At 45.7% G+C, this 19343-nt stretch overlaps 1 protein-coding gene across 1 annotated transcript in view; it reads right to left on the reverse strand.

Annotated features, from left to right (window-relative positions):
- The window catches only part of LOC138246810 (alpha-2-macroglobulin-like protein 1), a 184323-nt gene that overhangs the window by 106200 nt on the left and 58780 nt on the right, over positions 1-19343 (reverse strand). The window lies entirely within an intron of this gene.

Consider the following 19343-nt stretch of genomic DNA (forward strand, 5'->3'; position numbering starts at 1 on the left):
CTAAAGCAGTGGTTCCCAACCTTTTAATTTCTGTGGACCCCCACTTTATCATAACTGGAGCCCGGGGACACCCACTGAATCTTTATTTGAATCTAGGGACCCCCTACTGGGTCATTGCTGAAATCTGGGGACCTAATCTGTTAATATTATTTAATTTTCTAAGCAGCCGCGGACCCCGAGGAGGTATTGAGGACCACCAGGGGTCCCCGGACCACAGGCTGGGAACCACTGTTTTAGAACGCCGGTGTAGAAATCTCAAAGGACTTCTTATGTGTTTCTTCAACAGAAGCAGAAAAAGAAATACTACACATTCAAAGTGTCCACAGAATAAAAAATTAAATGTTGAAAAAATAAATAAATAACACGCATTAGCAAAGCTGATAGCTCTGGTGTGGACTGCCAACTTTTTTGGTTGGCCAATGCTTGATTTGCTTCGTCATGGAGTTTGCAAAACTGTGGCCCTAATTTATATTTTGGCTGATAGGAACACCTGTCCCCCAGACACCCGACAGGGTTGCTGCCACTGTTGGGGTGACCTCCCTACCGAACCTATTATGACTTTCCCGCTTGACTGACGGGTGGAAACCAAGGTTACTGCCAGTCAGCCCAGCATGAAAGTGGCGGCAGCATTGTCGCCGGCATGTAATCGAGCCGGTGACAACGCTGCTGCCCGCAGGGGGCAGCACCACAGCAGACAGTGCGCATTACTAGGGTGCTGGGCAGGGGGACCTGTACTGACCCTGCCAGTTGGGCGAGCTGCTAGGGTCTCAATCTGAAAAATACATTGTTGAAACGCAAAAGTATCCTTTTGTTCTTACAACACAAACATTGCCAGAATAGACCCTGGCACCTGAGGGAACTTCTTTGTGTGTGAATGTTCTCATTGTATAATGGCTGAATGTCATCATTCAGAGTGTAGTTAGCCAATGGCTGAAGTGGTGGCTGGTGACCTTTGGCAAGCAAGCATAGCCAGCGAGCCAAACTGTCTTAACGTGGGTTCGGGGGGGGAGGGGAGGTCGCCCCCCGGGACATTTTGTAAAAAAGAGTGGTCAATTGATGCATTTTCAAGCAAATCTGAGAAAGCAAGAAGATTAATAAGGCAATTGTGAAAGTGTAGGTGTGACATCAATAAAGAGATATGACAATGATGTAAGACGCAGGTTATTCAGTGTAACCACTGAACCACAGAACCACATGAAGTTATGTGGTTACACTGAATAACCTGCTGCTTACATCATTACAGACTTTGAGATCACTTTGTATTTTTCACAATCCCTATGATTGCAGTCAGTCACGCAACATTGACACCTGTATCTCACTCTGAAAACCATTCCAGCACCACTGCAGCCTTCTATCATGGCAGCCCACATCACAGATCTTCGCTCAATGGCTGCACATGCACTTCCACATTCTGGAAGCGGGCCTGAGGGTGCTGATGGTAAGTGGCACTTTAAGCAACCTCACCGCAGGGCACAGAATGGAAGCTGGTCACAGAATGTTCATTGTTGTAAGCAGCGCAGGAATGAACAGCAGTTCTGCATGCATTGCAGTAAGCATGCCTTTCTGCAATATTTAAAGCCTATGGCTATTATTTAACACACGAACATGCAGTTTTGCATGTATTGCAATAAGCATGGCTTACTGCAATATTTAAAGCCTATGGCTATTATTTAACACATGAACACACAAAATGCATGCACTGCATTCTTGTACTACAAAAATATTTTGTAATTTTTGTTCTGAATCGCTTGCAAGGCACTTTGGGGGTCATTCTGACCCTGGCGGTAATTACCGCCATGGCGGAGGTTGGCGGTAGCACCGCCAACAGCCTGGCGGTGCTCCGCCGGGCATTCTGACCGCAGCGGTACAGCCGCGGCCAGAAGCGGAAAGCCGGCGGTGTACCGCCGACTTTCCGCTGCCCATGGGAATCCGCCATGGTGGCGCAGCTTGCTGCGCCGCCATGGGGATTCTGACAGCCCATACCACCATCCTGTTCCTGGCGGTTCACCCACCATGAACAGGATGGCGGTATGGGGTGTCGTGGGGCCCCTGGGGGCCCCGCGACGGGTGCAACTGCACCCGTCGCACCTTCCCACTCCGCCGGCTCCATTCTGAGCCGGCTTCCTCGTGGGAAGGGTGTTTCCCGCTGGGCTGGCGGGCGGACTTTCGGCGGTCGCCCGCCAGCCCAGTGGGAAAGCCAGAATGACCGCCGCGGTCTTTTGACCGTGGAGCGGTCTTTCGGCGGTAACCGCTTGGCGGGCGGCGACCGCCGTCCGCCGCGGTCAGAATCACCCCCTTTGTGTCTTCTGGTTTTTATATAACTTGTAAGTTATATCAATACAATCTTACAATCAATATAACACAAGTTACACAGACAACAATGTATTCTGTCACAGTGTCCTATGATAACTCTCTGGTCTATTCACAAGAGCACAGCGCATCAGAGGAAAGTGGGGCCTCCTCGGATGTCCTTATAGCCCTAGGCATTGGTGCCATCCTAGCTTATCTGTTATCAAAAGGTTCTGTGTGTTTAAGATCTGACAAATAGCTTGAATTTTATTGTTCGCATTTGGGGACAGCTGTATCAATTTTTCCAATAGCGATTACCTAATTGTGACTTTTTGCGAATCGCAATTAGGTAATCGCTATTTGAAAGTATGAAACTGAAGGAGTTTCATTTAGCGATTCCCAACGGCTTGCAAATCGACCTACCCCATTAATATTCATGAGGTAGGACGCAATTTGCAACCCATTGTGAATGGCTACAATCACAGGGATGGTGGCCTGCTGGGCTCAGCAGACCACCACGTCTGTGATTGCTTTTAAATAAAGCAATTTTTTTTTTAAATGCAGCCCGTTTTTCTTAAAGGAAAACGGAATGCGTTTAAAAAAGAAAAATGAAAAGTTATCTTTTAATTTTTTAAGAGCAGGCACTGGTCCAATGCCTGCTCTGAAAAAATGGTTTTGCATGCATTCACAAAGGGGAAGGGGTCCCTTGGGGACCCCTTCTCGTTTGCGAATGGGTTACCATCTACTTGAAGAGGTGGTAAAATGCGAATGTTTTGCGAACGCATTTCATTTATCTGGCCAGAAACCAACACAGCACACAGGGCTCGGGATGGGCTGTAAACTATGCTGTAGGAGCAAATCCTTGCCCTGATGTGCGGGCACGACAGTCACAGCCGAGTCCATTGTGCAATTTACATTTGTAGAAGACAGTAGGTGTCAGACCAGAAAGGCTCTTTGAAAACGTGATTTCCTTTGTAAAAGTTTCGATGTGCCTTGTGCAGCCTGGATTTGAACGAATGTCCAGGTGAGGCACGGAGCTAGCAGCATCTGGTGAGTCTTTAAAGCATTTGCAAACTAGGTGAGAAAATACAAAATGCGAGTTCTCTCTGCCTGCCTGGAAAAATAAATTAAGTTGTGCTTAACACATTGAGGAAAGAGTTGTTTTAAATTAATTATCCACATCTGAGTCGCGCTGTTCTGCAGATAATTGAAAATGCATTGACTGAGAATGTATGTACTCGAGCTTGGAAAAGCCTTCTGCAATATTTACGTGACACATTCCTGTAGTGTTGTTGTGCTTTGAAAATATGCTGAAGAGGGCGCTATGATACTATAATGAGATAACTACTCAGCACTCCTGCAGTGAAGCTTTGATTGGAATATGCACTTACTGTGCAGAGTTTCACCAGCGGTTATTATGCTGTCTGTAGGTAGAAAGTGTTGTTTAGGGGAATTAGGAAAATACCACACACAGTCTGTTTGCCAACTGCAATCCTCTACCCCCATTTAAATGGATCCACTTTTTTTTTCTTTGCAGTTTTATAAAGCACAAACTCGTCCCATTGGTGTTGGAGCACTGTACGTGATCCCCAGCTACATTACACAACAACACATTCATTTTTGGTAGGCACCACACGGGGAGATTAAGGGCTTGATGAGTGTAGCGGTCTTACGACTGCCACCTTCGCAGTGGTGGTCTGGACTGCTGTTGGTGTGGAGGTCGACCACCACATAAAAACCCTGGCAGTCCAACAGCCAGGGAACCGCCAGCTCCAACATGATCTTGGATCCCAGTGGTCTAGAGGTGGTAGAGATCCTAATCTGCCCTGGAGATTACGACCTCGTTCTCCACCAGCCTTTTTCTGGTGGTAACACCACCGGCGGAGAACAGGTGCAGGGGATCACACAGGGGTCCCTGCACTGCCCATGGGCTTGCACTTGCATGGGCAGTACAGGGCCCCCACTGCCCAGCACCGTCGTAATGTTCACTGTCAACTTTGCAGACAGTGAACATTGCAAGGGTACTGGTGCACCCTGCTGTCTACAGCATTGCCGCCGGCTCGATTTGAGCCTGAGACTCTGCTGTAGCCCGTTTCCCGCCAGGGCAGCAGGCGGAAACTTGTCCTGTTGCAAGTTTGGCGGACAAAGTTTTCCATCTGCCAAACTCTTCAGAGGCCGAAAGTGTTTTGCCCAGAATCACAGAGTATGTTGAGCCGGCACAGAGACTCGCACTTATCAACTTCTGCACAAAGGAGCAGTTTTAATACACGCCTAAATTATACACATCAAATCTGACATGGTTACACACACTCTCTCCTGGGTTGGAAATGGGAGTCTGTCTCTTGTAAGTGTCAGCGAACGCACTTGAAATAAATCCAGAATTTTTTAAAGCAGCATCGTACTATTGAGTTCTGCTATCATTATGACTCAGAATGATAGGAGAAGTCAATATTATGATGCTGCTTCCAAAAATCCTGGATTTTTATTCAAGCTGGTCTGGGAGGCTCAGAACACTCTGAAGCAGCGGCCCTCACCGAGGGATGCAATGCCATCACAACATGAGTGAAGGGAGTGGACAGGATAATAGTGTGCAGGGGATGTTCTGAACTTAAGTCTCATACATCTGCTATCTTGTCTCATACCGTATCTTACCCCTCAGGTGCATCTGTTTTTCAATTCAGCATGCCACACTGAGTCATGCACAACCGTGTTCATGAGGCAAAAGCTTCCCTGTCCAAACACACATGACCGGCGATAGTGTTCCAACGTTACTAGTAACATACGTGTTGGCCTTGGTGTGAAACAGTGTCTTCGGTACAACAACCCTGGACAATACTGTCAGAGCCCTAGATGGCTGTTCGTGGCACTGTGTCCCATGTGCCCTGTAGAGTTGAATATTTAAAATCATCCAGAAATATAAAAGCAATGTCAGCTTTTCATCCTTATCAGGTGGATAAAATGCCAACCCTTCAGCCAGCTAATGCTAAACATCCAAAGTGTGGCAAGCAACACTGGTAGGAGGCTACATTGGGACCAATGTAGTGCTCTAGAAATACACTTTATGTATGATTACTGCTTTTTATTCACCATTAATGTGGGAGAAGGCCAAACTAGGGGTAGTAACGCTGAACACAAATTACATCTAATTTTATAACCTATAAATGAGGACGCACATATTTAAGACAGTAGTCATTCATTTAGGTAGCATCAGACAGACAAATTATCTATCAGATGCAGTGGGCCCTCGTAAATAAATGCTACCAGCACATGCTTAGGACTTAAGAGGCCTAAACGCGCACCTTGCCAGTCACTCACTGTCAGCACAGAGACGGAGGTTGCCACCTGGGTCCCTTTGAAGAGGGGGCTCAGAGTTCATTACTTCCCAAAATGACCCCCCCTACTCTGGACCCTGATGACAGGGACTTTCTGGAGGATGTGCACCTGAATGAGTGGCCCTCCCGGGAGCAGCACACCTGAATGGGTCTTGGCCTCTAGGCTGGGACTGTATGGCACCTGATGCTTTGGGATATTTTGAATTCCCTGCTGGGAGGCTGATTGGACCGAGGGAAGTGGGCGCCTCATGGTCCTGGTGGGGGAGGGAGTCCACGGGCTCCGATGCTGACAAAGAGCCAACTACCATAGTTGAACTGCATCATAAACAACATGATCCCTGGAATACAAATTGTAATACATCATTATTTCATCACACTAACTAATTTTTTAATATACTTACTTACCTGTGTGGATTGTGGAAGGAAACTCAACGACAAACTAAGACAACTCCGTTCTGTTTTCTGGATTAACCAACGCTCGTTGTGGCCTATCTCCTCGTGCTGCATCACGTAAATGACGAAAAAGGACAGGACACCAGCGAGAGAGACAGCCTCCTCCCCCATCCCCACACTGCCTCTTGTCACATGCACCACCATGCACTATAAACACTGCACCAGTAGAATCCTGAATGCAGGCACCTTGAAACACGTCACCTCTCAGTCTAAGCCAATCCTGGCGCTGCGCTTGCTATTGCTGCAGTGCTAGGATTGGCTGGGGCAGGGGACCTCACCGCTCATACCGAGGCCGGTGGCTGCACCTTTGAGGCATCCCCAGCTGACTAATGTGGGCTGTGTTGTAGACCTAGTGCAGATGTCTGCTTGGCTGTAGGAAGGCCGCTGCCCAACCTGACATTCGCTCTTAAGTGCGCGCAGCGCTGGGAATCTAACTGACTCTGCCCGGTGACATTTTTGCTATTGTAAGCCCCACCCCCTCAGGCCTGCCTGGCAGCCTCAGGAGCAGTCTTCGCTCAATGACAGAAACACTCAATTAGCTGCTGCACTTTAAATATATAAAAACTTGTTTTACTTAATGCATTTATTGGCACCGCCCCTGGTGGGCCTACTCATTGCCCCATGCTATGAGCTGTAGTGGGCAAAATCAAAATGTGAATAACACAACAAAAGAATAATGGATTAAGAGGGCTGGCATACAAGTCAGTACAATATGTATATATATTAATAAAACCAGAAGATCTTGCCTAACGCCACACCTAAACTGCAGGACAGTGAAAGAGCATTGACAATGGCACTGCTGGGAGGGGGAGATTGGCACAGCAGTTGGTAAAGAAGCTAAGGGTGAACTATAGGTGTGTGCCCTGTTTGAGGCAACAAATATGTCTCCCACTGATGATGGGTGAACGAACATAGCAAATCCAGGGGGTGTCTAGTTCAGAGCAGCACTTGTTGCACCCTTCTTTTAGGTATGTGGATAGTGAAAAAAAAAAAAAACAGCTCAGATAAAGCAATAAGTCACTCAGCATAGATAGAAACCAGTCACTGATGAAAGTAGCCCGTAAAATGGTATATTATAGACACATGCAAAGTTACCTTGGGCTTGAGGGTGCAGTGCCTTTTAGTTCAGAAAGTCCTGTGGCACTAACACAATAACTCTACTGTTCGTCTTGTTTCCCTTAGTGGCAGTTTATCTTTGGAAAGCCTCGTAATAACCCTGAACAGTTAGGAATGGGTTTTGCAAGCAGTTTTTTTGAACATGCAGTGCATAGCAAAGTGTAGGCTGGAATTTTTGCCGAGTTGCCTAGGGTGACCAGATGGCCCCATTTTGACTGGACACCACCTTTCCTTTCCTGGACTTTGCTTTTACATATCAGTGCATTCTGAGAGTTATAGTCTCAGTGACTTGGAAACATCTGGTCACCGTATATGGACTGGCTCATATTTTCTACATCACATTTTCTCAGTGTGTCACTGTGATAGTTCCCTCAGTCAATTATTTAAAGACGTTTCTCAGGAACAACAAAGCAGAACTGGAACAATCAATTGAGCAACAGGCCACAGTAGTGGGATGAGGCTTAGGTTCTGTATATGGGAGTTCATGAATGTATGTGTGTGTGTTGGGGTGGTAGCAGGGCTTTTTGATTTTCTGTGTGTATCTATGTACAAATGGCAAAAGACAGTAGTTTTCAGATGTTACCATCTGCTAAATGTCCTGGCCTGATGCCAGTGCTAATGGGCCACCTTGTGATCTATTTGCAACAGCCAGCTAAACCAAAGTAGGCACTGGATGCAAGCAGATGCCCAAATATCCTTCTCTATATATTATTTTGTTATATATGCATGCCTTATGTGTGTGTTGTCTTGCGTGGTGACAATACATCCTGGCAGACAGGTAAAGCTGTCAGTAGGTGAAACCTAAAAAGATGTTTGTCATATGAAGCAGAAAGTGATGGAGCAACGAGGAGTGAAAAAAGTAATGGAAGGAGAAAAGGGACAGGGTATACTTACCGAATACCATAGTACTACGGTCAGCCAGACCAATTCCTCCAACACTACCACCTGCAGGAGCTCCTGGAAGTCCGACGTTTTGAGGCATGTACATAGGGGGTCCAGGACATTTTACTGGCTGCCGTATGTTAGCGTTGGTTATCATCTTTATGCCCATGGCCTGTAGGGAAAGATGAGAGTGGCTTCAGAGGCAGAAGAAAATTATTACTAACCCCCTTAATTATTACTAGCACCTGTTTGTAGCATGCAGTGCGCTATATTCACATGCTCTGCATACTCCTGCAATCTAGTGTTGGGCTCAGTCTTTTGCATGTTGTTCTATCCGAAGTAGTCTATTGACTTATGAGGTATATGAACTCCTCTGTTAGTTTGCAATATGCACGGGCATCAACTCCATGTTAGATTGTTTTTTGCACAACAGGTCAGAGTTGTTTTTTTGCCTTCTGGAGCGTAGAATGTGCACTGTGAGTGATAAGGAGTGTTCACTTGGCTTTTTTATAGGAAGTTTGAATGCACTTGACTAGTTATCTACAATTCCTGCTTTAGATATTAGTTGACTCTTGTTGGGTTTTTCAAAGGCTACAAACAGCTGGTATGCTTTGCGAGAAGGTTTTGTTCTTTCTATGTAGTACATGAGGGGCACTTGGCATCTAGAGTATGAAGCACCCTCTTCGCTACCGAATCTGGTTGGAGAAAGAACACTGGGAGCTTTATTGTCTGGCTATGGTGGAAAGGGGATACTAAATTAGGAAGGAATTTAGGGTTTGTCCTGATCACTACTCTGTCCTTGTGAACTTGGATGAAGGGCTTTTGCAGTGCGAGACCTTGCGTTGCTAAGCAGTAATCGCAACTAGGATGCTACCTTCCATGAAAAATACTGGAGAGGCCAATATTGTAAGGGCTTAAAAGATGGACACATGAGTCTGGTAAGGAGAATATTGTGCTGGGGGGACTCTGGGAGGAATGACCCTTTTAGTGCCTTGGTTACAGCTATATACAGAGGAGGAAGTAGGTTCCGTTTTTCTCATATATGCAACTTTGGGGGCTAGATGGAGCTGAATCGAGGAGCAGGATAGCAGCGACTTTTGAAGTTTGAGCAAGTAGCTAAAATATTAGGTAGCAGGCTATACGTGGTCTGACTTGTTGTCAATGCAGTAGTGGACAATTAATTTCCACTTTGCTGCATGGCATGCACGTGTGGTGAGCCTGCGAGACTCCCACAGGATGCCCATACATTCCTGATGGTGACCCAGGCTGCAGAATGGAAGACCTCAGGTGCCAGATCACTAGATTGGCTTGCTTGGGATCTGGATACCTTATACGACCATAGTTCCTGCTGAGAGGGTCTGGCCTGTTGGGAAGCCTTTTGTATGGGATCACCGACATTTAGAACTAGGCTGAGTACTAGGCCTGTCGAGCCCAGGTGGGGGCTACTGAGGGGAGTCTGATGTTTGCCGCATCTTCCACAGCACCCATGAAAGGAACAGATGAGGCCGAATGTGGAAGCAAATATCCCTGACCAGTTGATTCTGTATTGCCTACATACTGTGGGTTCAGGTAATTGGGGGCAAACTTTAACTATTTTGCATTCTCGGGGTGCCCAAACTTTGGAAATGCTGGTGCAGGATCTGCGGGTGGAGTTCCTACTCACAGACTTGTTGATGAGTTCTGCTTATCAGATCTGCCACAGAGTAGTCCACTCGTGGAAAGTATTGTTCCATCAATTGAATGCGGTTGTGGAGCACCAAATGCAAGGGTTCCTGATCTAGCAAAGAAAGTGAGAGTGAGTTGCTATCAACCTGCTACTGTAGGTAGTACATGGCATTTATGTTGTCTGTCGTGACCAGAAATACCATGCCTTTGATGCGTGGTAGTAAAGTTTTCAGTGCAAGGTGTATCACCAGAAGCTTGTGGTAGTTCATTTCATGACTCTGCTGCTTGGGGTCCAAGCACCCTACACTGTGACCTTATTCAGGTCAGTTGTCTCCTGGCTTGTGAGGCATCTGCAGTAATGGTGACTTGTGAAGTCTAGGAAAGGACATCCTCGCAACAAGTTGTTGTTGTTTTCTACAGCGATACAGGTTGGCCTTTACCACACTACATTCACCATTTGACCATCAGCCTGTGACCACTGTGCTAAAAGACACTTTTGCAACGGGCGCATGTGTACCGGGCTTGGGTATGATAGCGATTTATGATGATAGCAATATATGAGGCCATCATGCCCAGCAGGCGCATTACAGTTCTGACTAACGCAACATTGTGGCTGAAAAAGAGGTCCATGATGACCGAAGGATGTGACCCTTTGAGAGCTTGGGTGGGTTTTACCAGCAACCAAGTTCAATACCTCCCCTAGAAAAGATTGGATTTGAAGGGGTTGTAAATGGAATTTGGCCACATTGATGGTAAACCCAAGGTTGTGAAAAATGGAGATGGTCGCTTGTGTATAATAGGGACACTGTTGGCTGCTAGAACTCTAAATCAGCCAATCATTGTGACATGGGACAATGTGAATGCCCACCCCTCTCCTGAGTGGGCCGCTACCACTACCAGGGACTTTGTAAAGACCCTTGGGGCAATGGTGATGCTAAGGGAAGTGCTTTAAATTGGTAATGCCAACCACGTACCCTGAAACACAGGTAGCTTTGTTGAGCAGGATGTATGGGGATGTGGAAATAAGCATACATGAGGTATAATGCTGCCATGTAATTATATTGCTGGAGAAGAGGTATCACATCCTCCAGCATCACCATGCAGAACTGTTCTAAAAGAACATACCTGCTGGAGGCAGAATGGGTGAGAGTGAGCTGTCTATGTTTGGAATGAGAAAATAAAATAAGTACACCCCTTTGCCCAGTTGGTGCATGGGTTCTGCTTCTATGGAACCCTTTTAAAAGGGTGCTTGGACCTCTTCCTCTAAAAGATTGAGATGATCTCTGCTAAGAACATGCTTCAGGGCTGAATGTTGGTTGGCGGTACAAGAAGTTCTAAGGAGTAGCTATACTGAACAATGGCTAATAACCATTTGTCTGATGTGATTTCCTGCCAGAGGGGGAGAAAATCTTGGAGATTTTTACCAACAGATGTGATAGGAGGAAGGTAGGGGAGTCCCTGTTTGGAGGTGGAGGCCTCTTATCCACAGTCTTCTTTACCCCTGCCCCTGTTATTGTGGCCCCTGGAGACTCCCCTGGAGTAGTTCTATGATGACTGCTGGTGGATGGGAAGAGTATTTGTAGAGGTAGTCTTAACTACATGTCCTGTTTAGCTGCCTCTGCATGGATGCCCTGGGGGGAGATGTTTGAAGGGCACCCATGGCCTTGGCAGTGTCTGTGTCCATTAAACTTTTTTCCAGCATTTGGCCAACCTTCGGGGGAAAAAAGGTTTTTGCATTTGAATGGTAGGTTGTGCAGATGCTGTTGCACTTCAGGTTTAAAAAGAGACTGGGAACCAGGTGTGGCAGCGTACCTCCACCACAATGCTGTAGTGTCAGCTGCATCTAGGGCAGTGAGGATGTTAGCATTAGAGATTGTCTTCCCTTCCAACACCAATTCCTCTTCTTTTTGCCTAAACTTCTCGGGGAGATGGTTAAGTAGATCCTGCATGTAATCAAAATGGGCCCTGTTGTATTGGGAGAACAAGCCAATGGGGTTGGTGATTCTCCAGTGTAGGGCTGTCTGTGACGTTACCCACTTCCCTGATGCATCTATTTTCTTGCTTTCCTTGTCTAGTGGGCAGAGGAGGAGGAGCATCTCCTATGGCCTGGGCATTTGTGCGCTTACGTACGGTGTGGACCACGAGGGAGTCAGGGTGTACTTGACCATGTATATAAGGTGGGTTGCTGGGAGAGGGCTTTTGTTTTGTTCCACCCAGGGTGTTACTAGCCTCATTATCACAGCTTTTAGACAGCATCTCCACCAGGAGGTCATCATCCTCCTGGAGGACATACATGTCCATCTTGTGATACGTATCTACCCTCTGTATCTCTTCATGATACTCTTTGGTACCTTCTGTGGAGGAGCGGGGGGAGGCCTATCTGGGTATAGTTCAGAGTCTGTATTGCCCCCTCGTGCATTAGAATTATAGTCATCCAACCCATGGGTCATCAGTAGGCATCAGATCATAAAGTGCACTCCTTGTAAGAGGAGTGGGCTGATTCCTCGGTGAGTATTATCGAAGAGACGTATGTGTTGGTGGTGGAGGTATGGAGGAAGAGGCGGTAGAAGAAGAGCAGTAGAAGAAGAGGAGGTGGAGGATGAGGTGTAAGAGGGATAAGGATAGAGGCCTTGTCTGCATCTTTTGTGCTTGGGAGATGGAGGAGGCTCCACAGCAATTTCCCCCTCAAAGGTTAGCCCCCTCTTTAGTGGAAAGTCTCTGTTGGCTTTTTTAGGCAGCCTAGTGGAGATTTTGCTGGTCTGCTAATGAATGAACATCCACTTTTGCAATGCATTAAGCTCCTTCTGCAGCCGCTGAAGGTACGTTGTTATGACACTTCAGAGCCATTCGTCAAAGGTATTTTTAGCACCGAGTCCGCGTTCGGGACCAAAGGAATTTAGACTTTAGGTTTTGGCACTACCGTGGGTCTCTATTTGGGCAGAGAGGCCTTTCGGTGTCAAAGATCCCTGGACTTGTAAAGTATCTTCGGGCTCGAGAGGAAGCTGGCTTGATGCACAGTCAGCTCCAAACATCTTGGTCAGTGACAAACATGGCCAATAAACTTGGTGGTGGTCTGCATTCAGTGAGAGTTGTCTGTGTGCGGAGATGTGCAGGCTGCTTTATGACCTCATGAGTGGTCTAAAACTCCGTCTGGAATTGAAAGTGTGAGAGAATGTGCAGCTCTTCACGTGTACTCACTAAACACATTTAACACTCCCGCTAGAGGTGACAGTGTGAGGAGTTGTACAGACTACCCCTTGAACTCAGTCACTGTTGTAGTACTTACTCTGGGGTGACAGTGTGATGAGATGTACTCACCACATAATTGATTCAGTTTAGTCTGAAACACTTACTCTGGGAATGAGAGTGAGGTGATGCTGAGAACACTCGTTTCACTACATGAGGTGGTGAAAGTCTGAGATAGCTTACATTCGTTACTAAGTGCTAGGTGATGTATAGATTGCTCCCCATACTCACTGAGAGCTCCGGAATCAACTGGAGGTCACACTGTGAGGGACTCATACACTTCATATTGAACTCAATGAGGGCTCTAACCCTCCTGTGGATGGCAGACTTTGGTAACGTACACTTCACACACTGAATTAAGGGCCAGATGTATGACATTTTGTTCTCAGACTCACAATTTGCAATCTGTTTGGGAATTGCAAATTGTGAGTCGCAAAACAAAATGTACAACAGTGTAAAGCACACTGTTTGCGATTCCCAATAGGGTCGCAAATGATCTACCTCATCAATATTCATGAGGTAGGTCGCAATTCGTGACCCCATTGGGAATGGCCGCACTCACAGGGATGGAGGCCTGCTGGGGACAGCAGACCACCATCTCTGTGACTGCTTTTTAAATACAGCAGGTTTTTGTTTTCTTAAACAGTCCATTTTCCTTAAAGGGAAATGGGATGCATTACAAAAAAAGATGAGAAGTTTTCATTTCATTTTTTCAGAGTAGGCAGTGGTCCATGGGAGCACTGCCTGCTCTGAAGAAAGGATTGCGCCCCATTCACAAAGGGAATGGGGTCCCTTGAGAACCCCTCCCCTCTTTACAAATAGATACCACTTAAAGTTGGTGGTAACTGCGAATGTTTTGCGTTTGCATTCAAGATCCCAAAACATTCCCACATGCCAGTCAGATTCGGTATTAGGAAGGGATGCCCTGAACACGCTCCTTCATCATACCGAATCGCAGAAGCAAAATGTGATTCGATAAACAAGTCACTGAGTCGCATTTTGCTTTAGTATGCAGAAAAAATGCATTATTGCAGTCGCAAACGGCCGGGAAAAATGCTTTGTACATCTGTCTATAAGTGAATGCTCTAGAAGTCATTCTAGAGATCAGTGATGTAAAGACTGGCCCCCAGCGCTCAATAAGGGCTCCAAAAATTCTCTCTGGGGTGACAGCACAATAAGAAGTACAGACTGCTCTCTGAACACAATGAGGGCTCCAACATTCTTTCAGAAGTTAACTGCGTGAGGGAATGTACAGACTGCTCCCTGCATTCAGTGAGGACTTTTATTCTTGCTCTATGGATAAGAATGTGAGGCGAAGCACAATCTATTCCCTGAACTCACAGAGGGCTCAAAAACTCCCTCTGTAGAGGACAAGAAGATGGAAGGTACAGACTGCTTCCTGAACTAGTTGAGGGCTCTAACAGGCCCTCTGTTGGTAAGGATGTGAGGTGATATACAGACTACTTCCTGCACTCTATGAGGGCGATAACACTCCTTCTGAGGTCTATAGTACTCCTTCTGTAGATCAAAATGAGATGTGAGGTACAGACTGCTCCCTGCACTCATGGTAGACTCCTCCTTGGGTAGCAGTGTGAGGAAGTGTATAGTCCGCTCCAGTGATTAATTTGTGCGGGTGTTTGATTACTTATGACAGTCTATCTGTTTTTGTATGCATTACATCCGTTTAACAAATAAATACATATTTTAAAATAATTCTAGAGCATCTAGGCCATTCTTACTACTTCTGGTGGCCTGGAATTGTCCAAACTATCACATATGTAGGAGTGTGAGGTTTAGTAGGGAGCTTTATAGCGGCATGTGGCAAGGGGGGCAGCAATGCCTAGGACCCTGGCACTTATGTAGTTGCAAATTAAGCACTGGTCTGTTCCTTTCATTCTGTGAGCACCACAACACACTAACCGTGGATGTGAATGTGAGGTGAAGCACCAACTACTCTCAACACTCAGTGGGACTCCAACTCAATCTCTTTAGATAAGATTGGGATTTGATGTACAGGCTGCTCTCTGCACTCAGTGGGGCTCTTACTCTCTCCCTTTAGATAAGATTGTGATTCGATGCACAGGCTGCTCTCTGCACTCAGCGGGACTCCAACTCAATCTCTTTAGATAAGATTGTGATTTGATGCACAGGCTGCTCTCTGCACTCTGTGGGGCTCCAACTCAATCTCTTTAGATAAGATTGTGATTTGATGCAGAGGCTGCTCTCTGCACTCAGTGGGGCACCAACTCTCTCTTTAGATAAGATTGAGATTTGATGCGCAGGCTGCTCTCTGCACTCAGTGGGGCTCCAACTCTCTTTATATAAGGTTGTGATTTGATTCACAGGCTGCTCTCTGCACTCAGTGGGGCTCCAACTCTCTTTATATAAGGTTGTGATTTGATGCACAAGCTGCTCTCTGCACTCAGTGGGGTGTCTCTTTAGATAAGATTGTGATTTGATTCACAGGCTGCTCTCTGCACTCAGTGGGGTGTCTCTTTAGATAAGATTGTGATTTGATTCACAGGCTGCTCTCTGCACTCAGTGGGGCTCTAACTCTCTCTCTTTAGATAAGATTATGATTTGATGCACAGGCTGCTCTCTGCACTCAGTGGGGCTCTAACTCTCTCTTTTTAGATAAGATTGTGATTTGATGCACAGGCTGCTCTCTGCGCTCAGTGGGGGCTCTAACACCCTCTCTTTAGATAAGATTGTGATTTGTTGCACAGGCTGCTCTCTGCACTCAGTGGGGTGTCTCTTTAGATAAGATTGTGATTTGATTCACAGGCTGCTCTCTGCACTCAGTGGGGCTCTAACTCTCTCTCTTTAGATAAGATTATGATTTGATGCACAGGCTGCTCTCTGCACTCAGTGGGGCTCTAACTCTCTCTTTTTAGATAAGATTGTGATTTGATGCACAGGCTGCTCTCTGCGCTCAGTGGGGGCTCTAACACCCTCTCTTTAGATAAGATTGTGATTTGTTGCACAGGCTGCTCTCTGCACTCAGTGGGGCTCTAATTCTCTCTCTCTAGATAACATTGTGATTCGATGCACAGGCTGCTCTCTGCACTCAGTGGGGCTCCAACTCTCTTTATATAAGATTGTGATTTGATGCACAGGCTGCTCTCTGCACTCAGTGCGGCTCTAACTCACTCTCTTTAGATAAGATTGTGATTTGATGCACAGGCTGCTCTCTGCACTCAGTGGGGCTCCAACTCTCTTTATATAAGATTGTGATTCGATGCACAGGCTGCTCTCTGCACTCAGTGGGGCTCCAACTCTCTTTATATAAGATTGTGATTCGATGCACAGGCTGCTCTCTGCACTCAGTGGGGCTCCAACTCTCTTTATATAAGGTTGTGATTTGATTCACAGGCTGCTCTCTGCACTTAGTGGGGTGTCTCTTTAGATAAGATTGTGATTTGATTCACAGGCTGCTCTCTGCACTCAGTGGGGCTCTAACTCTCTCTCTTTAGATAAGATTGTGATTCGATGCACAGGCTGCTTTCGCCACTCAGTGGGGGCTCTAAGACCCACCCCGGGTGATTTGTATAGACTGCTCCCAGGGGTCAATGAGGGGTCCAGGTCTCCATCTGTGGGTGAATGATTGTTAGTGCACAATCTGCTCCCTGCACCCAGTGAGGGCTTTGACACGAGTGAAAGTGTGAAGTTGTATTACAATGTACACTTGGCCTACCTGCACCAAGCTATAAACGTCAGGGTCTCTCTGAGGCCACCATGGCATGATGGAACGGCGACTCCGGGATAACGATGGGCGAGCAAAATCAACAGGACGGGGCATTATTCCAGGGAAGAAAGGGAGGCCTGGGCAGTGCATTTCCACCTGGTCTTCCGTTTGGTATGGGTAGCCCCCAAAATAACCAGGTCGGATCATGTCGAACACCTAAAGGAGAAAAGATAATTGAACTTGCTGTAAAAAAAATAAAACAGATGTTTTTCTGGGACACAGATATGGACAGTGAAAGGTTAGTGGCAGTGAATTACAAGGCTATGAGTCAGTAAAGCACTTATAGTGACATTATAAACAGCATGATAGAAAGATGAATGGTTTATTGAGGTCCCAAGTGCAGGCACATTTTACCACAGGCTTGTAATTTCCTAGACCCCTAGCAACACATATGTATTTAAAAGATATGTTTAATTTACAGGCTGCCAAGTTACTATTAAAAGCTGTGAATACTCCAGAATATATTGTCTGGTCAACATTAGTGTCTACTTCAAAGAACAGAAAACTATTGCTGTTTTATATTGAAGTCAATCACTACACATTTTTGTCAGTTTATTTCTCCATTTAAACTTCTATTTTGAAAGTATATATTGACTGAACCATGTGTTTTGTGGAAGTTTTTCTTTGTAATCATCAATCATCAAGTTGCAAAGATCAGTGTTGTCAGGCTGTTTGGGAAACAATAATTTACTCGACCAGGTGCAGGCTGGATTCAGACTAAAACACAAATTTACAGCTTTGAGTTTATTCATTTAGCTTTAAACACCAGTAGGCCAGCTTTGCATATAATGCCGTATTTTCTGAAATTACCTGACATACCATCTCCCAGTCATTCATCAGTTCAGGGAAGTCGGAGGAACTGTCCCCCACTGGCTCCATTCTTTTCTTGCAAGATAGGACTCAAGCTGTCATGTTGGAGAACCACAGATCCCACTCAAAAGAGACAAGACAAGCACAAGTTCCTTCAATCAGCCCCCTGCTGATTAGGAGCATTGTTGGACCTTCATCCCTGATAATTGATTCCTTTGAGTTTGAGTTTTATCCATAGGCAGACAGTAACAGATTGATCTTTCGAACCTAAGGCAGGATCACTGTTTAAACACTTCAGGAGAGCTTTCAGTGTTCTCTAATTGACATAGCCAAATGAATGAGTGAGAATGAGTTATGGTACAATGCACGGGTTCTAATAGTGAGGAGTAAAACCATTGGTGGAATCCTATAAAAAGGTTTCCCCTGCCAGCTGCAGAGAGGGCGGGAAAGGTTGAGACTGTTGATTGCAGATTGGTTTAAGAGCCACAAGCTAACCAATTAACAGCTTCCTGCATTGAGGACTCCCAGAGAACTGCTGCCTATGCAACTTATGGATTTAATGGACTAGGGCGATTCTGTCTAGGTTCACCTGCCCTGACCAGGATCCTGCAGACAATACAGTGTTGCAGCCAGGTTAGTTCTGGGCATTGGGAGAGTGGACGCAGTTGCCTATCATTTAGCCAATCTTTATTTAAATGCTTGTACTTCGCACACAAAGCATTTTATCATTAAGATCCCCCTTTCGGCAGTTTTAACATCTGACGAGTACACTTTCAGGTAATCCAAAATCTGCAGCTGCTTATTTGCCTAGTATGCTTGATCGTGGCTGAGCAGATGGCCGGATTTTTTCTTGCAACTTCCTTATCAGATAAGGAGTGACTACAATCATGCAAAATTTAGGAGATGGTATTATGTCCGGCCCACGTAAATAATCTTGACCAGCATTCTGTAGTGTTAGTTTCACATAGTTGCTACTCACTAGCTTCACCATACCTCTCCGGGTCATGGTTTGTGCTTTATAAAAAATATAAATCAATATAAATACATAACCAGTTTTTGTGTTTTTTTACACTTTTGCATAGAGGGCTGAAGGAACTCCAGGAACTGACTAAACTGAATTGTGGCGTATTTTAACTGAAGACCTGCTGTGCTAAGAGGCTAGAAGGGGTGTGAGTGATGGAAGATGAAAAGGATATTAGATTGAGTGAACGTAGAAAACTAATGATGGGTAACTGAGAATAAATAACATGAACGCTTTTCACTGAGCCATTTTGAGTGAGATCAAAAAGACAACAAACGTGAGTCTTTTATGGTCTGTGACACACTGCTGTCTAGTGCTTGGAAAACACTCTATGTACAGACTGCAGACCAAATGAGTGACTCTTACTTGACAACAGAGAAAATTCTGCTGTGATGTGAAGGGGGAGAGAACGCCATACTGTCTGTTTTTTGGTGCTATCCAACCCTCCAAGGAAATTAGGGTAAATCGAATGAAGATCCACTTAGCATAATTTATCTCTCTTAAACCATTTGTTGTTGTATTACAATATAAAATGCAGACCTGGAGTGTTCTTCTAGCCTAAAACGTAGTGAGAATGCATCTTGTTGTTCCTCTGAGATCCTTCTCAATAGCTTTCTCCAGTAGAGCAATTATGACCTCTGGGGTGAGTCATTCTAAGTGTAAGTGTCTCAAACCTTCTGAGGGATGGAAGATGAGAAGAATGGAATTGGACAGTGTTTATTGCTGACCTCAATCATATGTCTATATTCTCCACATGGCCTCTTTTCTGTTTTCAGCATCTCTT

Source organism: Pleurodeles waltl, chromosome 7 (genome assembly GCF_031143425.1).
Source record: "Pleurodeles waltl isolate 20211129_DDA chromosome 7, aPleWal1.hap1.20221129, whole genome shotgun sequence".
Lineage (NCBI taxonomy): Eukaryota > Metazoa > Chordata > Amphibia > Caudata > Salamandridae > Pleurodeles > Pleurodeles waltl.